Source organism: Ananas comosus, linkage group 21, assembly GCF_001540865.1.
Source record: "Ananas comosus cultivar F153 linkage group 21, ASM154086v1, whole genome shotgun sequence".
NCBI lineage: Eukaryota > Viridiplantae > Streptophyta > Magnoliopsida > Poales > Bromeliaceae > Ananas > Ananas comosus.
In genome coordinates, this window is record NC_033641.1 from 4,080,500 (window position 1) to 4,096,697 (window position 16,198).

Here is a 16,198-nt window from a genome sequence, read left to right on the forward strand (position 1 = left end):
GTCATGAGAACTTATATAATTGTATAGATTGTATATATTGTTAGTTACCAGCCAATCTACCACCAAGAATGTTTACATTAAGCTCAAGGCGAACCTAATGAGTATGCAGGAGTCAAATTGTCTAGTACATATAATTCAAGCGAGAACGAATGAGAGAATACGACGTGGACGGTGCTGTAACGGCTACCAATGAGAGAATACGACGTGGACGGTGCTGTAATAGTCGTTACCTAAAAAAAAAAGAAATTAATTGCTCAACATTTTTTTTTTTTTTTGCTGAAACCTTCAAATTTTCTAGTTTTTTAATTGTACCATTTTAACTAATTTAGTGAAAATCATATTAAAATATATAATTTTTTTAGTTATTAAGTATTATTGTTCAAATTGTGATTACTAAGGCTGCGTTTGGTTGAAGAACTAAATTTTGAAAAACAACTTTTATTGTTCCCGATAACAGGGAATATTTCGGTACAAGATAGAACACTTGTAAATTTATGTTTGGATGCATTCGGGGATATTCTAGAGAATATCCTTAGTAGCGTTTGGATAAAAAGTCTAGAACAATTAAAATTTTGTGTTTGGGTGCAGTGTAAGTTGAGTTCGGAGGTTTAAAAGGAAAAGTCGAAAATAGGTGAACTGAGAATTCTTTGTAACTTGAGTTACATAAATTTTTTCACTTACATCAAAACAAACAGCAAAATTTATGAAACTCAAATTCCAACCCTCCACTTACTCCAAACCAAACAGCCTCTAAGATCCTGCACGAAGAGTTAGAGGCATTTCGTAAGCGGATGACGTATAAGAAATTGCTAGCGAAGAGCGTGGCAATAGCGAAGAGACTTTTTCATGTGGAGACGCGTCTTGAAGGGAAGTATAAAAAACTACTCGTTCATTGTCAAAGTCTACAAGAGAAAGTTGGTGTCATTCGCCCCCATATAGAAGATATTGTTCTTATGCATGAAAAGTTGATCAAAAAAGCCGAGAAAGGAAAGATTTCGCCGGACATGATGGATGTGTCTGAGCTGGAGATCGAGAAAGCTGATTCTGAATGCAAGCTAAACGGCCCCAAGCTTAGCCCAGCCTAAATCCCAATCCAAATTCTGAGCTTGGATAATATTGGTTTTATTCAACCGATATTTGGATCCAAATCACACATGTCTTATCCAATATAATCCAGAATTTAAAACTCGAATTCAAATCCAAACCACATTAACCAAAACCTAACCCAAGCCTAATGCCTTACCGTATGAACTTCAATCAAAATTACAAACCAAGTTTAAACCATATGAATCAATCGATCTCTTCACTAAACCATAGCCCTAGGACTTGTATCTACTTATCCCTGCGTCAGGCAAAATTCTTGAGGGCAGATCAGTTCAGACCCATATCTACTTATCCTTGNATATATATAAATTAATAATTATATATATTATAAATTTTTATTATTTAATTTAAATATTAAATTCAACTTAATTATAAAATAATTTATTTATATATATATTTTTAATCTTAGACCAAAATATACGGATAGGGTGCGGCCAATTTGAATCTGCTTGATACAACGGTCTGTTTTGGAGGACATGGGCCGTCACTCGTCACTTCACATTTACTGTTTTGCCAGCTGTGAAGGAGATTCAGGGAGTGCTTTTGAGAACGTTCTCCGGGACACGTCTCTTCACATTTATTTGTTATTATTATTTCGCCAGCTGTGGGTAGGCACTGGAGCCGGCCAAGATTTTTCATTGAACCGGGAATACAAGTCATCTCATTTATGCCTGTAAATATTTAAATAAAATATTTAAACGTTAAAAATTGAAAGGTTTGTCGCACAATAAGTTCTTACATATTAAATAATAATGACACTTTCGTTCATAGTTTTCTATTTTTTTTTGTTGGATAATTTATTACATAGGTGTATATGTGGGTGTATGGGGGTCTGCCCGTGCACCCTGTGCAGTCAACGTTGTCTCGTGCAATATCACCCTTATTTACTATTGTCAAGGCCCAAGTCTCACATTCATACAATCTTTAGGGGGTCTACCATACATATCCATTATGGTTCTATCATTCTCTATGATCAACTACATTAGAAGCATATAAATGATGTCTAACCAAGTTTCACATGTAAAATTATCCTATCATGCATGAATGATTCTATATACAAGTATGCTCAACAAAGGTGAAAATAGACATAAGGGGGAATCCGATGATTCCGGTGTGCACCCCCTACCTTGAATATTGTAGAAGGGTTGTAGTCGTCTCTCGTGATTTTAGGACATCTCTCCCGCGACCTATACCCAAAATAGTGCCGAATTAGCCCCTATATACTTTTCGTAACGTTAAACGGAGTTGTCCCACGCGTCGAAAATATCCCTAATTAGGTTTCCAATAGGTCAATTAATCTCGGAAACAATCGGAGGCAAAAGTCCCAAAATTCATGCCCGAACAATGCCATAACGGGATTTCTCCTAGATTGATCCATATCTAAGCAATTACTAGTTTAGAATCACCTAGGAAGCTCTCTAATACCATCACTAAGCCATTTGAACCATTCCTAGGGCATCTACTTTGGATTCTAACAATCCACCATGAGAGCACCTTGAGAAAACCATGGTTTTCAGGTGTTCAATGCTCTATTATACTTTTAAAGTCTCTAAAGAGACTAAAACTCCAAAACCTAAGGTAAGAATCCTAACCCTAGAGGAGTTCATGCATAAACTCACCTTGGCTACAAGCTATCCCCAAGTCCTTCTTGTAGGAGAGCTTCTAGAGTCACCACAACCTCCAAAATCCACCCTCTCCAAGCTTCCAAACCTTCTCCTCCAAGCCCTAGGCCAACCTTTCTAGAGAGAGAAAGAGGAAAATGAGAGGGAGAGTGAAAGGGTGGCTGCTGCTGTGAAAGGAGACAGGCTGGGTCATATAAGGGTTGCAACAATAGCAACTAAGCCCCCCAAACTTTCTTATTTGCAACAGGTCATTTCCTTGCTGCCAGACCAAAGTGTACCGGTACACGTTATTTTGTATTGGTACAACTCAGCGCAGAGGCCAAACCCGAGAGCAACCCTCTCGGTTACGCGGGATTTGTACCGGTACATTTTCAAAGTGTACCGGTACACTTCCAATTTTTCTCAAACCCGAGAGCTTACTCTTCTCGGGCTGCAGGGCTGTACCGGTGACAACTCGCTGGTTGTACCGGTACACTTTGCTCCAGAATGCAGTTTTGCGCCATTTTCGATTTTGTTTCACGCCGATCAATGTTAAAACCTTTCTAACACCTCTTAAACTTATTGTTAACCCTTCTAACATAGTTGGAATGTTAATTAGAATTTGCCCAACTATTTCTTTCGCACACTTTAGTCAATTTGGCTAAAGTTTGATAATTTCTTTCGGGTTTCAATATGTTACAGGTAGACTGACACTCCCAAGGCAATGTGAGTAACCAATTGCGAGAGCCGAGTCGTGACACCCTAGTAGTCCAAGAGTTCTGGATATCGATCGAGCAGATTGAATGGTGAAAGTGACTGTTGTGGAAACAGTAAGACAGTCGCCAAGCTCTGACGAGTAGGTCTAGCAGTACCTCAATCCAAGGTAGGGAAATTTATACTTGCATAGTTGATGTGCATAGACAAGATTGCTTAGTGCATATGTCTTGCACGAAAATGCATAGTAACATGGAACGCTCGAGTATTGGTACTGGTGGAGTATAGGTTTTGTTTAGCCGAGAGGATTTGTTGGCAATAGCACTTGAGCATTATTAAGTACGAAGGGGGCCATGGACCGCTCGAAGGGCTAGGGCTCGCACTAGGTGTTTAGGAGCCGATAGAGATATGTGTTGCTTATTGGAGCATGTTAGTCATGTGTGACAATGGTGGCGGGTATTGCTTGGGGGTGATCCGTGCCCAAACTATGTGTAGACTGTAGAGCCTGAAGCCGTATAGACTGGCGCAGCCAGCTATGTAGGACAACGGCCCAAGACCTGAGAGTAGAGCAGAGGCTTATGGTCGAGGCGGTAGTTCGAGCTATGACTCGAGAACGTGGAATGCCACGTGTGGGACTGTGTGAGTGATAGTACACCGAGGGTGTAGATATGACCCAACCCTGGGACTTGTAGTAGTTTGGGGTCTTGGTTGCTCCTAGTTGGAGTGTGTGTGCAAAGTCCCAAGTGAGGACTCTGCCAAGTGATGATTGGGTCTACACTTGTGAGCAAAAGACGTTGCGCGATATTGAGACGAGTTTAAGTGGTAGGCCTACATGAGAATTTTGGTTTGTAGATCATCCGTGATAAATCGAGATAAGCGGTTTAGCCAATGGCTCTAGTAGTATTAGAGCGTTGGTTGTATACAAGAGAGTTAGGGCTAGTGACCCGTGGAGCAGAGGCTCGGTCATACCGCTCACCTAATTGTTGGAGTCACGCATCGCCGAGTTTGGCATTATCAATGAGATAAAATTGGATTCATGAACAGAGTGTTCGTGTGGACTCATCGCAAGAATGAGTGATGTTGACCGTGGCAAATGAAAGTAAAGTGAAATGATGTCACGCTCTGCGACCACCACTTTGGTCGGTCTGAGCACGCACACAGATCGCCGAATGGATAGAGCCTCTCTTGTCGGCCCAAGGCATAAAACAACATCATGTATATAGAGTTGTGCCCAAAAAAACAACAACATACATGAATTGCTAGGGATGTCAACGGGTCAGATTTGGGGCGGATTTTTAAAAACACGAACCTGAACCCGACTACCAAATCCGAAACCCGAACCCGAACCCAAACCTGAACCCGACGGATTTTAAAAATCCATATCCAAACCCGAACTCGACCAAAAATCCGAAACCCGAACCCGAACCCGAACCCGAAAACCCGAACATGAATCCGAAAGAAACCTGAATCTGACCAAAAACCCAAAACTTGATTCTAAACCCAAAAACCCGAACCCGAAAATAATATTTACCAAATTTCGAAACATATTATACAAAAAACTAAAAACAAAAGATTTTTAAAAAATTAAAAAAAATAGTTTCATTGCCCAACAACCCACAAGATCTGAGAGAGTAAAGTTAAAATACTAATTAAGAGAAAAATAAAACAAAAATTTCTTAAATTTTTTTTTTAAAAAATAGTTCTATTGTCCAACAACCTACAAGAACTAAGAAACTAAACTTTAAAAATAAGAAAAAAAAAGACATATATGAAGAATCAAAAAAACCCACATCAAAGAAGCAACTTCAATTTTCAATTTTTTTATAAAAAAATCCTCACCTTTTTTTCTCTTAGGTTTGAGATTGTGGTTCTTGGAGAGAAAACAATAAGCCAAAATACCCTCTTGGAGAAGAATGAATAAGAGACTACACAAGTCTACAACCACTTCTCTAGTTCTCTTTTAAGGTTTCAATTATTAGGGTTTGGAGATGGAGAGGGTTTGGAAAATGAGAATGCTTTGAAATAGTTCTCTTTTGAGGTTTTAAATATTTAGGGTTTGGGAATGGAGAGGGTTTGGGAAATGGGAAGGTTTTGATTTTTAAATATTAGGGTTTGGGTTTAGGAAATGGGAAGGTTTTGATTTTTGAATATTAAGGTTTGGGTTATAAAGATATATGCATTTTGGTTTAGATTACAAAAGTGGAAGTATTTTTTTGGCCTTTAGATTCGGATCTAATGGTTTTAATTTTTTTTATATATTATATTATATTAATTTTTTCGGGTTCGGGTTCAGATTTTTTAAAAATATCCACATCCGAACTCGAATCCATCGGATTTTTTTTTTAAATATCCATACCCGAATCCGTATCCATTTACATCGGATAAAATCCGCTTCATTCGGGTTTGGATTCGGATAAAATTAGGGTATCCATATCTATTTACATCCCTATGAATTGCACGAGGGCAATTTTAATAACGCGAGAGATATTACTTAGCTATTGCAACTAAAACATATAAGCTTCATATACATCAACCCAAAATACATCCATTTCCATATATTTTACACCCATGCAAAATACAATGGCATATACATTTTCATCTCCCAAAGTGAAGCCTCTACAAGTTCTCTCATAATATACAAGCACCTCTCTACTACATAGGGTATACTAACACATGGAAGTCCACTACCTAGCATGCAATGCCCTTGCTGCGATCCTTGACCGCTCCGCTCATGCTAAATAAAGGGATGAGAATTAAAAAAAGTTTTCAGTAGGTTCAACCACTGACGTCGTCGACTTTCCCACTAGGTCTAATCAGGTATAAGTAGTAAGAAAAAATGAACAATAATAAGCAACTTATGCGACTACTATGCCTCTACAATATGAAACTGGGTAAACAAATATGCTACTATGCTCATGATGCATGTCATTTCTGTTAGATGTATGCCCTAGAAGCCAACCAGGCCGACATATGTATTCTTTCTAGAATATAAATTTGTATTTGACTTTAAAATATTATGAATAAATTTGGGTTCTTATTTCCATTCATGTTGTGTATGTGTCCATGAATCGTCCAAGAAATTAGTAAGATGATGACATATATTCTCAAGAGTTGAGATTTAAGACATGTGTCATTGGTGGTTAATTCCTAAATGCTCCCGATCATGGATCATTACGGGGACGATGATTGATCAGGTGAGATTGGTGCATAGGTCGCTTCCTCTTTTGGGTAGACGAGTCTCGAGTCGACAGTGTGCGGACACTGAAGCGAATATGTAAGTGGTTGTTAGAGAATAAAGGTACCGAGCGTGACCAACGCTAGAAGTCACTTGGATGTCTACTCACTCGTCAGTGACTTACTCAATGTTGCAGTAGTATGACTGGTCTTTTGACCTGCGGTGCCTCGGCTATTCACAATGAGGTTACTGTAGTTGGACTGTACATACACTTGGTCCCTAGCCATTCGGGTCCTTGCGGTGCATGTTGGCTGCAGTAGGTTCATTGTAGGAATAGGGTGTGTACTTATATAGAATCTATCTCCCTTAGTAGATAGGGGCATTAGTCCTATGTGATTTATAAGACAGAGTTTAGAAGACCTTGGTCAACACAGAGTTAATAGCGGAAAGAGATTTTCGATATTAGAAACTTGAGTTGAATAAATTTGACATATGACAGATGATGGGGTTTGACGAGTTATTCCGTAACCTCCGTCTAGTCGGGACAGAAGGACTGTTCACACGGTAACCGTACCAAGAGATTCAGTATTCCATTCTACTAGAATGCCACTACATGCTGCTAGGCATCACTGGTGGATTGCGAGACTCATGAGAATTAACTAGATGATCGATAATTCTCATCGGGCTGAGTTGGAATTGTTCCGATCTAGTGAAAGGAGTTTCAATGATATTGTTGATAGTGATCAAAATATATCTTACTACTAGATAAAATAGAACCGATTGGGTGACACACATAAGAGGTTGTGACTGATCAGATAGATAGATTGCGATTTTTGAATCGTCAGAGGACCTAATTGTCAATATGTTCACAAGTAAAGCGTGAGTAATCGTCAATGAAAATAACATAATATTTATTTCCAACACGGGTTGATATTGGTGCCGGTCCCCAAACATTAGAGTGAATAAGATCAAATGGTGCACTTGAAACAGAATTGCTAACAGGAGAATGTTTAATGGATTGTTTAGCAAGTTTGCATCTAATGCAAGAAATAGATTCAGAATTAAAAATAGGGCCTAATACACCACTACGAACTAAGACGGTAAACTTATTAGAAGATAGATGGCCGAGACGACGATGCCATAGATCAGAATTTGAAGTTGTAGCAATATTTGCTGAATTAATTTTAGGAGGAAGATGCAGATAGTCCATGTAGTACAGGCAGTCACGTCTATGGCCCTGTCCAATCAAAGTCCCGGTCCGACGATCCTGCACAAGACAAGAAGAAGAATCAAAGGTCACTATGCAATCATGATCAGTAATTTGGCTAACAAATAATAAGTTAAGAGAGAGTCGTGGTATATGTAGGACAGAGGGAATAGTAAAGCGTCCTGAAGTATCAGATTTAGGTGAAACAACGCCACTATTTTGACAGAAAGAGAGGTACCATCAGCAGTAAAAATGTGTGAAGGTGAATTTAATTAAGAAGGTGAAGAAAGTAAAGAAGCATGTGGTGTCATATGAAATGATGCGCCTGAGTCTAAAATCCAGGAATGTTCCGAAGTACCTCCAGGACCAGTCATACCAAAATCTGATGGCGTAGATGGAAAGATAGAGAAGGACTGCCCTGACGAAGTGGATGGAGTCAACTAGTGTTGCTGAAACATCTACAGTAGTTGAGGAAGACTCAATTGAATAGTTGAAGGTTGCTGCTCTGTAGATGACGCGTTGTTGACCGGAGGAACAGAAGGAGCAGATGCAACAATAGGCATATTATGAGAGGATCGTAAATGCTGATCTGCCCATTTCTTTTTCCGGCAATCTTGAATTGAGTGGCCCCAAAGATGACAGTAACGACATTGAATGCTCCGTTTGTCTTTTCTAGTATCAGGATTTGGAATGTAACTAGAAGGCGATTGATGATGAGAAGTAGGCACTAGCACAGGAGGTGGATTGGTAGGACCATGAGCAGCAAGAACATTAGGCATAGCAGAAACAGAGGAACTCAAAACTCGAAGACGTGTCTCCTCGGCAATCAGTTCTGCGAGAGCCACATCAATAGTAGGGAAGGGAGTTCGATGGAGTAGTTGGCCATGTAACGCTTCAAACTCAGGTCGTAGGCGCATAAGAAACTGGAACAATCGTTGTTGATCACACACCTTCTTTTGCTTGACAGTATACTGACAAGCTGAGCAAGTGCGACACAAGGGTTCATCCATGGTCGCTAGTTGACGCCAACGAGCCTGCATAAAACTGTAAAACTCTTGGATACTATGTTCACCTTGATGAGCCATGGAGATCTCTTGAAACTCAGCATACAATTGAACATAACTAGACTGCTCATACATCTGCCGAAGAAGAGACCACATCTGGTGAGCGGTGGACAAATTGATAAGCTGCATCCGAATGTTTATGTTTACCGATGTAGAAATAATTCCACGAGCACGTCGATCAGCAATAAGCCAGTCATTGAGTTTGGAATCATCGGTTGGTGGACCAGCACCATCAATATGTCCAGTAAGATCGAGAGCATCAAACAAGAGTTGAATGGACACCGACCATTCACGATAATTAGGCCCGGAGAGTTTAACATCGAGCTGAGCAATAATCGGTGTAGGAACTTGTACAGGCGGCATCGATGGAGGTGCCGGCGTAGGAACCTGTACAGGCGGCATTGATGGAGGTGCGGATGTCATGGCAGAACCAGGTCGAGAGATACGGACGTCGAGCTTGTGACGATGAGCTTTTGCGGATTAAGCTAGTCGCGCTCTAATACCATGAAAACAAAGGATAATTGGAGAAGAAATATATTTCTTTCTTGTTTGATAAATTACAAAAGACCTCTTTATATAAAGAGAGGTTATGCTAATACATGGTGAATCATGAATTGGTAAGAAAACTAATATAGTATACAATAATACAAGGAAGGTCTAATATCCTGTAAAAAGAAAGAAAAATTTATATAAAGTAACATATCTCTTGTAATCTCTCCACCAAAGAGAAAAAATTGGAGGAGCTTGGAGGAGAGGATTAAGCTCAAGAACAAGTGTTGGAGCTTGGTGGACTTGGGAGCCATGGTAAACTTTTGTGATTTGAGTTAGGGTTTGGGTTAAATCCTTTAAAATTGATATATTTAGGATCTTTAGATAACTCTAAACTAGTTTAGTTAGGGGATTATCAAGATTAATGAGATTCTCTTGAGATCTAGAAACCTAGGGTTGAAATTGGAGTTTTTGTCTCTATAAGGTTTTGAACCAAATTGATTTTCTAATACTCTAATTAAAGGTAACATGTCGAACAACTTTAATTTGGAAGCATAGCGGCCTCAGCGATCAATTGGACGAAATGAGCCGATTTATGAAGATTTGGGCTCGTTAGGCTTAAAGCGCGGCGAATCGTCGTTGGGAGCCTAATTGCAAGTGTCCACAAGTAATCAGGAAGCATTGTGAGGTGGGTTATATTGCACTGAAGTGATTTGGTCACCTCTCATGTCTAGAGAGTATTTTATATAAATAATTGATGCATATTGGTTGGTAATTCAGTTAGTAATTGTGCAATTATAGAGCATGTGATTCTAAGTGAGGGACTACCATTGTAAAGATTAATTAGGTGTGTGGACCTACATATATATATATATATATGTGTGTGTGTGTGCGTGTGCGTGTGTGTGTGTAATTATGCTTGTTAGGGTTCAAGCATATTTATTGCCATGTAATTTGCATGTTACTTGATCTATGTAATAGATTCATTGAAGCAAATTACTAACTTAGCATGCATGAGTATAGGCCATTTGAACATTGGGAACCTTAGAAATACAAAAGATCTAGTAGAACAAACTAGTGAATGGACTTAGAAGGGCTTAATGTCAGAAAAAATTATGAATCCTAGGTGTGGACAACTAGGATAAGAAAGAATATGATAGGGTATTGAACCTAGTGTAATTGAATATAGGTTGGAAAACATAGTGGTGGATAGGCCACTTGGGCAAGATAAATATAGAAACTAGAGTCGAGTGAACCTAGGTGGAAAAGACATAGGACCTAGTGTTGTTGAACCTGGGTTATGAAACATAGTGGTTGGATGACCACTTGGACATAAGAAAATGGACCTAGAAAGGTTGACAATGTAGGGTAAATGGTAAACCCTTGAGACTTGAAAACTGGATTCCGGAATCCCAAGACTTGTGACCATGAAAAATTCTTGGCCGTGGATGCATGTGGCATGTTCCTCTCCCACCAGGGGATCCCTGATCGAGGGTGTATGTGGCTTGTTCTGCACCCGTCGGGCGACATAGCATCGGAGGTGCATGTCGTATATTTCTCACCTGTCGAGTGGATTTAAGGCTGAGGTGCATGTGGCACGTTCTACTCCTCAGGCCTAGACAATGAGCAGTAAACTGCAGATGATTGACTCAAGACCGAGTCTGGTGGTATAGCTTGGCTAAAGTAAGAGAACCTTAGGAGCAGATTGGATATGAAATGGATAGTGTAAAAAAAGTAGAAAAGGTAGATCTACTTGCATGATTTTCATTATCGCATTTACTTGAGGCATAAGCATGGATGCTTTATTATTTGCATATAGTTATATGTTTATTTATTAGACTAACCTGCTTATGTTACCTTCTAGACCTCGTGGGTCGAGCTCTTTCCTTGGGTGGTCGTATCTATTGGGAATTATGTTTATAGTTCTTACCTCCATATTTTTCAGGTCCACATAGGAGCAGCACGGCGACACGAGGGAAGGGTGTAGCTCGATAGATAGCGTCCTACCACCTTGTGACTAGAGATAGATGTACCCTAAATCAGCATAGCTTAAGGGTATAGAAAAGCAAAGTAAAATTGTAATAATAATTTGATTATAATTGGAAGAAAAAGAATGTAAATTTAATGTGAATGTGACAAATGCTTGTAATAGCGTAGTTGTTTTATGTTTTTTTGATGCTTCCTTATACAATCTGTGTATGAATTATATTCCTATTTGGAAAATCTTGAATTATACTAATTGTGATGTCTTGGGCGGACAAGGGAAACTTTGTCCGTCCGACGAGACTCCTTCCACCTATTTGGTGAAAGGACGGCAGGGCGTGACAAAGTAAGGTGGTATCAGAGAGTAGATGGTATCAGAGAGTAGAAACAATCTAGATGGACCTAAGCGACCATAGGATGGTAACCTAGGCTCGTGAGAGATAAGGACTTGTGACATGTTCCAAAAGATTAATCGATTAGGTCATGTATTTGATATGCCTCTAATAGAATGTTAGAGGTAGATTCAAGACATGGTTTATTCTCAGCCGAGTGTGTTCCTGTTGGTGCACGACAATATGAAACTGAGTGATAAAAATAGGCACTCTTGTGTAACATTCGCCTAGTTTGAGTCTGTGTCCGCATTAATTTTGTACTTGACCTAGAAGGTCGATTACTTGACTGAAGTTATCGTGTTTCAGGAAACTATTGTGTCGCGTAGGCAATCTCCAATGAGATAGACGCGGGATGGCCGAGTGGGGTCCCTGAGCAATCCGGGGTGAGTGGAGACTCAAAGCTTCATGAACAGTTGGCCACACTCGTTGGAGTGGTGAGGCAACAAGCTGATACGGTGCAGCGACAGCAAGAAGCTGCCCTTCACCAAGAAGAGCAGATTAAGAGACTCCAAGAGACTATGGTGCAATTGGTAACCGTACTTGTTATGGCATGCCATGTGTAGTCGGGTGGTGTTACGGCGGAGACTATTCCGACTGGCTCGAGAAATTCGGCCTCTGGCTCTGCAGAGATGGAAGCGGAGAGAGAGCGAGCTTTGGCAGCCCTCATGACCTACAAGAGGTTCAATCCGCCTATCTTCGACGAAGAGACTGTGGATCTGTAGGTCATGGAAACGTGGATCGACTCCATGGAAACCCTGTTTGAGGACCTATACACTATAGAGCGGGACAACGTGAATCTTATCGCACATTGTTTAGAAAAGTCGGCAAGGGTATGGTAGAAAGGGGTCAAACGAGACCGATCTCCTAGTCTTCCTCCTGTGACTTGGGAAAAATTTCGAGGATTGGTGCTCACTACTTATTTCCCCGACGGTGAAAAGATGAAGCTTTAGGAAGGTTCAGGAAGCTGCAGCAAGGGAACCGCTTGGTGAGGGAATACGAGAGGGAATTCTCTCACATTGTAAATTGTATTCCATATGTGGTGCGGAATGACAAGGACAAGACCTATTGCTTCGAGCGGGAACTTCGGCCAGAAATCTTAATGGTGGTCCACTCGCTCAAGTTGCAAACTTTTGCCGAGGTGTTGGACTAGATCTAGACAAAATCTAGATAAAGCCCTTACCAAGGTAAGGTAATCATAAGGTTTAAATAATAATAATAAAACCCAATAAAAAATAAAAGAAAAGAAAAGGTGTAAGTGAATCGGTTCACGCGCGTCGCGACCTGGCTCGTGCTCATGCTGGTGTCGTGTATGCGTGTGTTTAGTTGAGAGCTCCATTTTCATATTCTCCCAAGCAACTAAGTTGAAATCAGAGAATATATTAAGAGCCACTACAAGCCTTTGGTTTTCAATGTAGAACTAAACCTCACATGTGAAAACCAAGGCATAGGCTCCTAGGCAAGGTTCATAGGATATTGGGCTACCCAAGAGGCCGAAGGGTTAAATAGATGTTTTAAATCACAGTTTTAAAATTAATACTAACAGAATCTAAATCCAAGTCATTGTACACGTGTCAGCAGGCTTTGATACACTCGAGGAGTTCACCAATTCGCTCTTGGACTGCTACAGTTGAATGGGAGTTCGGAACTAGGATCCGAAACCTTGTCCAAGGTAACACAGCACATCCGAGCGCCCTAAAAATATTCCAAGCACCCTAAACCTATAGAAACTTTAGTTTCAACAGATTTTGTAATTCATAGTTTGTCTTTGCATCCATTTTATACTAAAATGGCTCTCAGTTGGCCCGATACTCTATAGATGTGTCGCCCAGTTACCTCCACAATATCCGGACCCAGGTACTAAGCACTGTAACACTACAGCGGATCTGTTGGCGTACCCTAATTTCCGCTGCAACTGGGAGCGTGACACTTAGGGCCTATTTTTGAATTAACAACCACCTACTGCTATTCTAATCCAAAATTTTCTGCCTAATAGTGTTATATTTGCCTAATGTACACAATATCAAACCACGAGTCTAAATTGGCTTAGATGATCGGCAGATTAATGAATTACTACTTTATGAAGGCTCCATCTTACTTGTGCATATCATTTTAAATAAAAAATTTAGTCCATTGGATTGTAATTTAAGATTACATATGAGAAAGTGATAAAAAAAGGAGATATTTCGTTAGGAGGAAGTCTTTGTGAAATAGTTAATCCGCTTTTTAATCAAGCTTAACAAACTGCCATAAGTCTTAGGAAGTGTTTGGCTTAGCTTTTAGAAAGTGAATACATGCCAAGAGTGAATTTTCTTTCGGTAGAGCATTCAATTATCTCTGTTGTATCATCCAATTTTGATTTTTTTTTTAGAGAAAGGTAGTATTGTACCCGCTTCGTTTATTTCTTTTTAGAAATATATTTAGCTTGCTATGAGTCAAATTTCTTAACCGTTGACTCAGTCAATTGTCCTCCTTCGGGAAGCACGCAAGGAAATAAAGTGGTTACTAATAGTGACCCTCGAAGTTTGCGCTGATAAGTGAATCAAGCGATTCGACTGATGAGGGATCAGACCAGCCGAGTTCAGATATTACATTGTGCTTTCGGTTTGGCTGAAGAGTCGAATGATGCTTATATGTATTGCAGAAAGAGAAAAAATGTTTACTGACAAGGGTACGCCGCTATGGCATCTGGATTTACAAGAACTACTAACTAAGAACTACCCCTAGGAAAGCAAGAAATGCGAAAAAAACAGAGATTACAAGTAGACTACTTCTAGAAAGTGAAAGAGATGCGCAGAAATAAACTGGTCTTCTTGTTCTCGAGGAAAAAGACCCTTCTGTCAGGCGTTTTTCATTTATTTATAGCTCCGCCCGTTGCTTATTCAGTTATTCCCCACCTTTGGCCACGTTCCTAATTCTGTTGATCACTTTCGGCCGATCTCAGCTGCATCAGTTTTAACTGTTTTTCAGTTTTAGGTGCGTTTTTCTCAACTCCTGGCACACCACATGTTACTTATTCCTGGCTTCGGGGGCTATTCTCGCGATGCATCCTGCTTCACCACGTGGCGCGACTTTTATGACGCCAACATAGATAGACATGTGAATCAACTAGAATTCAAACTTAGGATCTTGGACATCCAATTCTGATTTTTAGAATCAGCTTTCTAATTTTTGAGGCTCTAAAATCAGAAGCAGCTAAAACCTGCTTTCTAAATCCGATTCACGCAAAATAAAAAAAAAGTTGAATTATGAAATCAAATTTCAAATTTAAAAATTTGATTTTGTATTCAAATTTTAAATCAAAATTTAGATTTAATTCAAAATTTTAAAATAAAAATTTAAAATTTAAAATTTAGATTTAAAATTTAAAGTGTCAACTTTCAATTTAAAATTTAAAATTTCAAAATTTCAACTTAAATTTATATTTTAAATTTTAAATTCTAAAATTTTATGAAAATATCAATATTTCAGCTGAGATTTTAAATTTCAAGTTTTTAAATTTTAAATTTCATAATTTTAATTTCAAATTTTAAATTTTAAACTACAAATTTTAAATTTAGATTTTAGATTTTAAATTTGAAATGGTAACTTTTAAATTTTAAAATTGAGAATTGAAAATTAAAAATTTAAAAATTTAANCATGTTTTTCGCCGTCGCCGACCAAAGAAGAAGGGAACGCGCTGAGTCTCTCTCCTCCTCTCCTTTATTTTGTGTTTAGGTTTCGCTGTTCTTCTACAACACCCATGTTTCAAATCTGTAAGTTTTCGGATGTTTATTCGGCCACATATGCATATTACTACAGTTTTCATCTCATTCTTCTTAAAGGCATGCAAGACTAGTCCAATGTGAATAAGATTCGGATGTGGCATTTGATGATGTTCGTTTAATGATCTTTCATTTGAAATTCCTATAATCATCTAATCGCACTTGGTCTGAATTTTATCGAGCAAATCACCAACTTCTACCATTCTGTGAGTTTCATATTCATCGTACAACAACATGCCCAAACAATCGAGTTAAGGGTGCGTTTGGTTCGTATTATGAAAGATTACTAGGAATAAAAGATATCCGAGAATCTTATTCCTATTCATCATATTACTAAGAATGTGAAATTTCTGTGTTTGGTTCGCACGGTAATATTAATTAGCCATGTTATTTAATATTACAAAAAATATACAATTTATTTATTTATTTAATTTTAGATAATGTTACCAAAAGTTTTAATATTTTTTTAGAAAAAAAGGAGAGAGAGAGTATAAGTTAGAGAGAGATAACATAATTAAAAAAAAAAAAGAAAAATATAGTCGAAATTAGGAGTGAGAGAGTTGAAATTTTAGAAAGAGAGAGAGAGAAAGCTTAGTTTAGAGAGAGAAAAAAAAGTTGAATTTTAGAGAGAAAAATAAGTTTAGAGAGAGATATAAGGTTAGAGTGTAAAGAAAAATAATATCAATTAGCCTGCGGGTAGGAAGAAA